At 39.2% G+C, this 11,462-nt stretch overlaps 1 protein-coding gene across 4 annotated transcripts in view; it reads left to right on the top strand.

Moving 5' to 3' along the window:
- Positions 1-214: 214 nt before the first annotated feature.
- znf711 (zinc finger protein 711) overlaps positions 215-11,462 on the top strand; it is a 58,348-nt gene continuing 47,100 nt past the window's right edge. For 3 of the 4 annotated variants that reach the window (XM_063060642.1, XM_063060640.1, XM_063060638.1), the window contains exon 1: positions 215-352. The gene's annotated coding sequence lies outside the window, so the exon portion shown is untranslated. Of the gene's footprint in view, positions 353-378; positions 579-11,462 lie in introns of those variants that run through there. The other variant, XM_063060639.1, reaches the window with a different exon arrangement.

The raw sequence follows: 11,462 nt of genomic DNA, 5'->3' as shown, positions 1-11,462 counted from the left end.
GATTCCCGTGGTTTTGTTGTTGCAGCGCCTCTCAACCTGCGCTCTGCTCTACCCTGCGGCTCAGACTGCAACTCCTCAGCTGCCTCGCTCTGACGTAACCCGAAAAGCCGGTGCGGGCGGGCGGGCGCGCGCGCTCGCTCAGCCCGCCGCCGCCGCCGCCAGATCGAAGCCTAATTGGCGGGGCCTGGCGCCGGGCAGCGTTCGGCCCCTGTCAGGAGACGGCATCGCGCCGCGACTCACAGCACAGCCGGCTGCAGCACGACGAGCAAGTTGCCGGCTTACATCGAGTGGGCCCGCCCAGCGGGGGGGAAGGGCGCCGAGATCAAGGGCGCGCCTCGGGCCCCGTACTGAGGTAATTGAAGGGCGGAACTAGGCCGGGTTAAGGCCGCAGTTAGGCCGCGGCCCTGTTCCTCCCGCCCCATTTGGCTAGTCCGACATAGGGCTTGAAATCTCAGCGGACCAAAAGGAAGAAGCGCAGCGAGATAGGAAGAAAGAGACGGGGGAAATTTCGACGGTTAGCTCGGACTTTCGGCCGTGGTGGTGGAGGAGGAGACGGCGATCCGAGAGAGAAGTTGGGAGTGAGTTCGTCTTTTGTGCGCGACCAGGTTCAATTAAGTTAAACAAAGTGAAATACCAGGGAGGAAAGGAGGGTGCGGTGGCCTGAGCTGGAAGCTTAGGTGTTGGTCACCGGTTTGTGCTGAGGTAACCTCCCCCAAATCAGCGAGGACAAGCGCAGGGGGGCAGAAAACGTAATATGGCAGAAAAACAAGATGTCGGCCGCTGGGCGGGTGATTGGTGTCTGACTCCGGGGGAGGGGGGTAGTGGTGGGGGAGGGGAAGCGGCCATGATCGGCCTTCTCTCCTTTTCTCGTGTTTCAAATTCACTGCAACCCTTTCACCTTCCACGGGGCTGTGGCTCTGATGCAGTTGGAAAATAGCGTGTCTGTCTGTGTGTGTGTGTGCGCGCGCCGAGCACACACAGCAGAGTGATTTGCAGCATTTTGCAACAGACATGACTGTCCGGATAGTGACACGCACACATTTGCCGCTCGTTTTTTGCGGTTTGAGATGGTACTCGTCTTCTCTGAGCGAGATTACCTCTAATAAAGTCACCCATTGCAAATCCTCCGATGTTGCATCTTGTTGGTTTAGCTTTAAAATATTGTTTTAATTTATTGTACTCTTAATATTTTCCGATTTAAAATATGATAAATTAGAATAGAAGATTTATATCTTTGTGTTTAATATTTCTACGTATTGTCACTAAAATGGCATTAACGGTTTTAAGCTAAATATATTTGATCTGATGTCTCCATTCCCTTTGTGCCAAGATTCACAAAAACAGTTCCCGCATTTCAAACATGTCGTGAGGTTTCCGGTTTGAAATGTGCATGTGTCATATCTGCCAACGGGCAATACCTGTGGGAAAATGCTTTCGGGGAAAAGTGGTTAAATCTTCTTTAATTCTGTAATTTTACAAGAGCCTATTTAGAATAATGTTTCGACAGTAAAGCACGTTTTGTGCAATCCATTAAATATTGTCAGTGTTGATAGAAAAGAATAATATGGATCCTAGAAATATGACCTAAAACAGAAACATTTGGAAATACTTGCCAAGTTAGGAGGTATTGGTGTAAACAATGGAGGTGATCAATGACCAAAGGTCACACATTTGATATACTTACTGTTTCTTCTACTAAGGTACAATCAAACCTGGTGATTATTTTCAGTGTAAACAACAGGAATTCTGCAGATGCTGGAAATTAAAGCAACATACATCAAAGTTGCTGGTGAACGCAGCAGGCCAAGCAGCATCTATAGGAAGAGGCGCAGTCGACGTTTCAGGCCGAGACCCTTCGTCAGGACGAAGGGTCTCGGCCTGAAACGTCGACTGCACCTCTTCCTATAGATTATTTTCAGTGTTTCCATTTTATCCTCATGGTGCAGGAACAAGAGTTGATGGGTTTATGGTGTTAGTTTCCTTATACTTTTAATATAGTTTCCCTGAAGTTTGTATTAATTTGCTGAAATTGCAGCAAATCAAATATCTCGTTTTAAGGCAACTACAAAAATTATAATAAATACTTTTTGGTGATTGCATTGGAGTTTCTTATCTAGCTATTATTGGTTAAAATGGATTGTACTTTGGAAATATAACTGCTGAATATCTGACTTCTAACAATGTGATATCTGACCTGTGAAATTATAACTGCAGGGATAATGTGACAGTTGTGTATTACTATATACTGTGCAGTAAATATTGGTTGTCAGTCATTCTCAATAGAAAAACTGTTTACTGCTACAAGCAGCAGCTTGTAATTTTAGGCGTCCACATATGCCAGTGGTATAATTTTGTAATCTTGACATTTCTAGGATGAAAATCTTTGACTGGGCTCTTATTGTCCAATGTTGCATCTGTGCCTGTTTCTCAAATATCTGGTTATAACAATACAGTGCCGTGTACAGTACTACAATTTCCCGTAAAGACAGGAATTACAGTAAAAAGTATTGTGATAATTATTTCACCTACCTTGTGCTCTCATAGGCATTCTCTCCATCAGATGTATTTTGAGCAAACTATATTTGACATAAGTAGTTTTCAGTGCAGAAGTTCTAGCTTTTTGGCTGGTTATAATATGATGTAAATTCATACAGAATTATCATTGAATTGTTAAGTAGAATTTGTTCAAAATCAGAATCCTAAACTTAAGTTTTGATTTTTAAATGACTTATGATGCCATCTAATTGTACAAATGTTTTTACACTGGATCTGAGAAACTGGTTGTAGATGATCTGAAATTAAACTGTATTGAAAGAAATCAAAAGAATGCTGCAAATTATTTTCAAAACACCCCATCTTGATATTGTGCAAACAAAATAATTCCTGTTAAAATGTTGATTTAAAATAAAAGTAAATTGGTTTATTATTGTCATGTGTACCAAATTACACTGATAAAGTTGCCTTGTATACATTCCATACAAATTGTTTCATTTCAACAGTACATGGAAGTACAGCAGAAGGAAAAATAATAACAAAATGCAGAAAAGGGTATTACAGAGAAAGTGAGTGTAGACAATAAGGTGCAATGACATAAAAAGGTAGTTTCAATAGTCTTATAACAGTGTTATAGAAACTATCCTCAATTCTGGTGTTATGTGCTTTCAAATGTTTGTACTTATTACCTTTGGGAAAGGGGAAGAAGAGAATGAATATCTGAGGTTGGTGGGAATCTGGGAAATGTAGACAAAGTCGATAGAGGGATAGCTGGTTTCCATGATGTGCCGAGTTGCCCACAACTCTGGTTTATTGCGGTCACAGGGCATTTTACAAACTAAGCCATGATACCTCTGGATAGAATGCCTTCAATGTTGCATCAATTTAAAAATTGGTGAGGGTCAAAGGGGACATGTTAAATTTCTTTGGTATCCTGAGAAAGTAGAGGCATTGGTGAGTTTTCTTGGCCCTGATATCTATCTGGTTGGATGAGGTCAATCTACTGGTGACGTTCACTCCTCGGAACTTGAAGTTCTCAAGCCCCTTAACCTCAGTACCATGATGTAAATATGGATCTACAACAGGATTTTGCTTTTGCTTTCCATTTAGTAAGCTTCAGTTTTAGTCAACTATTTAAAAGTTCCAGGTACATTTATTATCAAAGCATGTACGCAGTATAGAACCCTGAGATTCCCACAGACAACCAGGAAACAAAGAAGACCGTGGAACGTGTTCAAAGAAAACATTAAACACCCAACTCACAAAAAAGCACAAATTATGCAAATGACAAAAAATGAGCAAAACACACAATATAAAACATCAAAAAAATGAGTCCTTGAAACAGTCTAGGAATGTTGAATTGAGTTCAGTTCAATTTAGCACTGTCATTCATTGACTGTCGGCCAAGAGCCAGTCCACCTCAATCAAAATAGCATTAAAAAAAAGAGTAACCAGAAACAAGTAACCTGAACTGCAGAGGCCGATCCACAAACCACATTGATTAATCCTTGCCTTGGACCTAAGACACCGGCACCATCCTCTGGCAGTGGCAAGCTAGAGGGAGAGAGAGGCCAATCACGCATAGGCAGATACCACTGAACACCCGCTCGCCTTCTACTCTCGTCATTATTGATTTGATTTCAATCTTGCTCGATGCTTTAAACGGCAAGAAATAGAGTCTCCAGGTTTTGTGGTCACCAGGCCACTTACCCCACTCCGAAACTCACTGTATTCCCTTGGAGACAGCAAAGTGCCAGGTCACACAATCGGTCTGAAAACACACCACCAAAATGTAAATTACAGGTTCCAATGGCACACAGCTTAATAGGAGAATGATATTTGAAAGAGGTAAAAGTAGTACTTTTGTAAACTGTCCGTAGGACGTTGCCATTGGTCGCTCACGCCATCTTCTTCTAAAAGCAGAATGCCACTGCATTCCCGTTTAAATTTTGGCATAGTGTGTTCTGGTTTTATTGGTTATCAGAACATATTTCTTTCAGATAATTAAGGTGCCATTATTAGGCTTTTCATGAGTCTTTAGGTGGTTGAATATGTGTGGTGATATAACAGCACCCAATTTAGCACCTCACTCTGAAATTTCTTTTTCCTCCACAATCTTGCTTAAAACCCATCTTTTCTTTTTGGATTGGCATCCATTTATTTCTGATCACCCCTCTGAGGTGGCTTGGGAAGTTTTATACAAATCCAAGGTATATAGGTGATGAGTTAGGCTTGAGATTTTATAATTTTGTTTTGCAGCTCAGTTATATGTGACTGCTGCAAAGTAAATAAAATTAAGCATTGAAGGAAAAAGATCATAAATGTATAGCCTTGTGAAAGATTTTAACGAGAAATGTGCAAGTGACATATCCTCTGTTCATGATGGCCTGATTAAATTTGCATTGACCAATAGTGCTTCACTCTTTAGTATGACTAAGGAAAATAGTAAACAGATTAAAATAGATTCATTTTATAATATGCATTTTTCTAAACTGATGCTTTTAAATAGAACTTTTTTCATGTGAACAGCAGTATAAAAGGTCAAAGCAATCTGCGTTTGGAAATTTGCATTTGCAGGAGCAAGTGAGTTTAGAATTGGCAGTGTTTTTTTTAAGACTAGAGTTTGTCCTGGAGCTGGTATTGTGTTACTCTTATTTTGCATAGTTTGAATTGCAAACAAAGATTTTGTTACTTCTAATATAGAATCAATTTAATTTTTCCTATGCTTTTTAGGTTGCTGGGGATTAGTTTTAATCCTGAAGTTTAATAGAGTATGCTTTTGATCACCGTGTACTTTTATTTTTGGATGATAACAGAAATTGCTGTAGCTTTAAAGTTATGATTGGGCTTTGAAATTCTGTATGCCCCTTGTACTGAATTTTCTGTTTGGTATCTTTTCAATTGCTATCTAGGACTGAACAGGAAGCTTATTTGCCTTTTGTCATTTTGGATAGAAACAATGTGTGCCATAGCCTGAGAAAGGGAGTTCTAGTGATGACCTTGTTGATGTGTTTTTGGTACAGTTCACCTCTTTTTGCTGTCTGCAAGACCATTCCCTATATGCAACAGCAGGAATTCTGCAGATGCTGGAAATTCAAGCAACACACATCAAAGTTGCTGGTGAACGCAGCAGGCCTGACGAAGGGTCTCGGCCTGAAACATCGACTGTACCTCTTCCTAGAGATGCTGCCTGGCCTGCTGCGTTCACCAGCAACTTTGATGTGTGTTGTTACCATTCCCTATATGACTGTTTTGTCCCACCCCATTCTCTTCTTGCAAATGCAGTAGGTGCCACACTTGATTTTACATTATCTCCTTCACCACCATCCAAAAAATGAATCAACCTTGTGAGGCAAAGATTCGTGTGCACCTCCTCCAACATTGTTACATTCAGTGCTCCCAACGTGGTCTCCTTTACATTAGCAAGATTTAGTGTAGACTAGGCAAACAATTTACAGAGCACCTGAGCTCCTGCACTATTTGCACTGCCATCCCAAGTTCCTAGCTGCATGCCATTTCAACTGCCCATTCTCCACTGCCAGGGTGAGGCCCAACTCAGACTAGGTGATTGACACCTCATTGTGCCTGGGTAGTCTACAACCCAGTAGTATAAATATTAAATTTTCCAATTTCTGGTAACCTTTAAAGCTCAAAGTAAACTTAGTATCAAAATACATATATATCACCGTATAAAAAACTGAGTTTCATGTTCTTGTGGGCATAGTCAATAAATCTAATAATCAAAATAGGATCAGTGAAAGACCACACACAAATCATGGACAATCTGTGCGAAAGACAACAAACTGCACAGATACAAAAATAAATAATTATTATAATGGATAAATAAGCAATAAGTATGGAGAACATGAGATGAAGAGTCTTTGAAAGTGAGCCTGTAGGGTGTGGGAATAGTGTAGTTTTTGGGGCAAGAGGAGCTGAGCAAAGTCATCCCCTCATGTTCAAGAGCCTGATGGCTGAGGGGTAATAACTGTAACTCCTGTCTAATTTTCATGGCTTTTATTATGTCCTTTATATGTATGCCAATGATGATAAACGTGAACCTGATCTTCCAATTGATCTTTGCTCCTCCCATTCTTGTTCCCTTTCCCAATCTCTCTCTCCAGCCCCACCCTCCCCTACGACCAGTTCCTATACTCCATGTTTCATCCACTATCGCCCACTGGATCCTCTCTTTCCCTACCCCCATATGGTTCCCTCTGCTTTTTTCCCTCCTAATTGTTCCCATTATCATCTTCCTTACTTGTCTTGCTGTGCACAATAGCATCCATTTTTCTTATCCAATAGTCGTCACTTTAACTTAAAATAATTCAATGTTTAAAACAGGTATCTTGAGTTGTAATGAAGTTTATGTATATGAAAGTTAATATTGATCACTATTGAACCTTGAAGCTCTTTATTGCTTGATTTAGATAAGAATATTGTTTCTGGTAATTAACAATTACATGAATTTCACGTTCAAATTGATTTGTAAGTAATAGTGATTAAAAAGTTATTTCATCTATATTTTGGCTGCGGGAAAAATGCAGCAGTTTGTAATTCAGTGCAACTTTGTAGATCTACTGTCATGCTCATTGGTAACGGCTAAGCATTTGGATCATTATGGGTTTTTGATGTAATGCAGCAGGTTTATGGAAAGTTGTGCATTACATGATTGATGCTAGGGAAAAAGACACATTAAAACAATTGAATGTCACAGGCACGTTTGCAATGTATCACCTTACAGAATTACTAAAGATGTAAGTAGTTTTCTTTTCCCTATTGTCAAGACTTTTAACAGTTTTTCGGTTGCTGGTTTGCGGTAGCACTGAGTCTAGTATTTGACACATTCGCAGTGCCAGACCATCTGTACACATTTCCCTCCAAAACCTTCTTGCAGATTGGTTATTAACTATTAAATACGTCTCTGTAATTTTCACATAGTTACTTGAGATCGGCATCTTGAATGATTGCTTACATGGATTTGAGCCTGACTTGCAGTGGCCACAAAATCCACATATACATTGTCAGTATTAAAGAATTCTACACAGATCTTAAGTTTGATGCAATGGTCAACCTGTTTACAACAAAAGAAACAGCTCAGTACAACTGATTGCTCTTTTCTTCTTTTTATGGCTTAACCTGTAGTAACACTTGTACTGGATTCCAGTTACTTGGGTCATTGGTTAATCGGGGAAGCCACTTGTTTAGGACAATTCTTAAAGAATTCGAAACTAATAGAGAGATGTTCAGGATTCCCTTTGTTTACTTGGGACACTAATTAAATAGGCAGGAGACCTAAAGAAATTAGCATCAGACCTGTACAATTGTGTGCCCATTAGACACTACATCATGCTTAGAGCAAACAGTTTTTAAATAGTGTCAGTTGCATGTATATGTGTTTTTAATAAAAAATAGTGAATTTTGTCACTGATAGTTGGCAAGAAATAGCAGTAAGACAATTCAGAACTCTTTTGCTCACTGAGGTTTCAAGAACTCAGGCTTGAAGATGCTAGAGATGGCTGGGAATCAAAATGAACTATTTCACTACTTCAGAAGTTAACTAAAAAATTTAAGGTATTGACAATCATCTTGAATGTTACAATGATCTGGAGGATGCAGTCATCGAACGGATTAAATGAGGGCAATTCATTATCTACACTGAGGTGTCTGTGCTGATTTTGTTCATTTACAGCCAATCAAAAGAACACAGTAGCATACACTGGATCCATTCCTCCCTCAATAACTTAGGAATGAATACAGTTTTATAGTGCTGTAGTACTGTTGGCAGTGTTCTAATTTGTTTTGTGTTTTATTTAAATACGTAATTTGTTACTTAGTTTCTCATTTTTATACCTTTAACTATTTCCATGAAACTTTGGCTAATTGGGGCAGCTACTTAATTAGTACAAAATGTACTGGTCCCAATGTGCCCCAATTAACTGGAATCAACTGTATTTCTTTTCCATTATTTTTTATGTTCCCTGACAGGTGACAAAAGCTCAAAGTACATCTCACATATGTTTCAATAAGAACATGATTTAAAAGTGTCTCCTCCCTTGATATTTTGGTCTTGTATGCGCTCAACACTGCAATACAAGCAACTGAGCCAATGTTTCCGGCCGAGACCCTTCATCAGGACTGGATAGGAAGGGGAAAGAAGCCAGAATAAGGTGGTGGGAGAAGGGAAGGAGTACAAGCTAGAAAGTGATAGAGGAGGGGAGATGAAGTGAGAGGCTGGAAGGTGACAGATGGAAGAAGGAATCTGATAAGAGAGGCAAGTGGATCGTGGGTGAAAGGGAAGGAGGAGTGCTGGAGGAAGGTGATAGGCAGGTGAAGAGAAGAGAAAAGGTTAGAGGGGAACCAGAATAGGGAGGGGCAAGGGGGAAACATTACTGGAAGTTAAATTGATGTTCATGCCATCAGGTTGGAGGCTACGGAAACAGAATATGGGGTGTTGCTCTTACAAGCAGAGAGTGGCTTCATCATGGCAGTAGAAGAGGCCATTAACCATGCAATTAAAATGGTTGGCCACAGAGAAATCCTGCTTGATGTGAGAAGGTGCTTGACAAAGCAGTCCCCATTCTACATTGGCTCTAACCAATTTAGAGGAGGCCTCATCAGGAGCACCAAACAGAGTAGATGACTCCAGTAGATTTCCAGGTAAAGTATTGCCTTACCTGGGAGGACTGTTTGGGGCCCTGAATGGAGGTGAGGGAGGAAGTCATTGGGCAGGTGTAGCAGGCTTCAGCCGCTTACAGGGATAGGTGCCAAGAGGGAGATTAGTAGGGAGGGACGAATGGTCAGAGGAATCAGAGAGAGAGCGATCCTTGCAGAAAGCAGAGAATGGGTAGGAGATAAAGATATGTTTGGTGGTAGGGTCCCATTGAAGATGGCGGAGGTTGGGGAAAACGACGCACTGGATGAGGAGACTCACGGATGATTGTTAAGGGCGAGGAGCTCTGCCCCTGTTAAAGTAGTGGAAATAGGGTACGGGTGAACGTCCAGGAAATAGAGTGAGGGCAGAATCAGTAACTCTTACAGTAGTTTATTAAGTTAGCAGTTAAAGAAGCTTGCACACTTTCTATTGAACATCTTTTGTTTTGGCTTCATGAAATTGAGCAATTTGATTTTATTTATTGTTAGTTACCTGGCTCCAGAAAGCTAGATATTTGATGCTCCTTAACAGGTAAAAGAAATTCTCCTAACTGGTTAATAAATGAAATTGTTTTGATTGAATTAGAATAGCACCCTTTAGTTATTTATCATTTACTTGATTGAAGAGTCCGGCTTTTTGGATATTTGCACTGTACTTGAGTTCATGCGTAATCGATTCTGGACTGCTTGTGAAAATTATGCATAAAATTTGCATTTCTGGGAATATAATAAATATATGTAACTGAAGTAATATAGAGATTATTTTTCACTTAGAGTGAAAGAAGTGAATATTTTATAATGATAATGGATAGCCTTTTAAGTTTTCAATTTCTGTTAGTCCATCAGCATAGGCTCTGGAAAACTAAGGGTTAATCCTTTTTTAATTAAAATGTTGGTGTCTTGAAGTACTGTAGACATCATACATTTAGTGTCAGCTTAAAAAAATACAGCCACTGTCTCATTGGTGATTTTTCCTGCACTAGTAATTCTGTTTTCCAAACTTTATTGGCTAGTACACTCTTGTAGATTTTATGTGTGTGTGTATATATCTATATATATAAAAAATATGTCTATAAACTGCTTCCTTTACAGTTTTGAGGTTAGAAACAAACAATACCGTGATTTAGAATTTTCTGTTACTTGTATGCTTTAACCAGACAGACTGGGTTTATCAATAACTTTTGTTTTCCCTGAAGTGCCTTTTAATTCTTTTTGGGAAAGTCATGATTTAACTATAGGATAGCCCTGAAATAGCAAATGTGCACATCGATTTAACAAATAAAGACCTCTAGCTGCATCAACTGGGAAATATTTATATTTATGCCCAATGCTATATCCTTGTCAGGCTAAATATGTAGTAAAGAGATTTGACTAAGGATTTAATTAACTAAGGAATAAAGCTGTACCCTACAATGATGTTTTATATTTCAATGATTGGTTTATTTATGTTTGCATTTAATTAAGATTGAAAGGTATGGGGATTGAAATGTTGTTAGACAGATGGAGAGGTATGTTTAAACTTGACATTAAACAGTCACTGATAGGAAGGGGACCAATGGTTCGGACTGTTTCCAATTTATAGACTGCTCTGAAGACTGAATAACCTCAGCTGAGTGGAGGCCACATGTCTCACTGAAGAAAATCAAAGGAAGAGTTATTGCTGGCCAGCTGTTGCCAAGCATATTATAAATTCAAAGCTGCTTGTGCATGTTGGTGAAGTAGAAGGACAGTCTATCAAACATCTGCCATTGAGTCCTAGACTGTCTTTTCCACTAAAAACTCCTTTTTTTTTCAACCTAGCACTATTTAGGACATGCTATATAATTTGAACCCCTATCCATGTATTACCTTTGAGGCATTTTATGGTCTAAAACATAAAAGTTCAGAATTGTACTTAATATTTATGCAAGTTTCTGAGAAGAAAACATGATTTGCTTCATAAAAGTTGGTAATAACTAAATGGCAGGTCTTTTGTTGGCAGATATTTTGGTGCTTAAATGAAGGTACAAAAAGTTCTCAAGCTTATTAGTTCCTATATAAACTAATCTTTTACAAAATAAGTCCTTTTAATATTCATCATGATATATTTAGAGAAATTTTTGAGATCAAGCTTGGTTCTCAGTTCGAAAATAAGGTTTATTGTACAGTGGTTACGTTGATTGTGGAACACAAATAGTGTATTTTCATTTCTTTGTGATCTTTTGAATTCAAAGTTCCCTTTTTCTTCAAAGGAAGTAATAAGCAGGCATAAGATATTGTTTAAAATGTGTCCATAAAGATTGTTGTTGAATGCTATTTGGTTTACTAATTTCCAT

This window comes from Mobula hypostoma, chromosome 10 (assembly GCF_963921235.1).
Source record: "Mobula hypostoma chromosome 10, sMobHyp1.1, whole genome shotgun sequence".
Taxonomy (NCBI): domain Eukaryota; kingdom Metazoa; phylum Chordata; class Chondrichthyes; order Myliobatiformes; family Myliobatidae; genus Mobula; species Mobula hypostoma.
The sequence above is the reverse complement of the archived record's forward strand: the minus strand, read 5'-3'. Positions and strand labels throughout refer to the sequence as shown.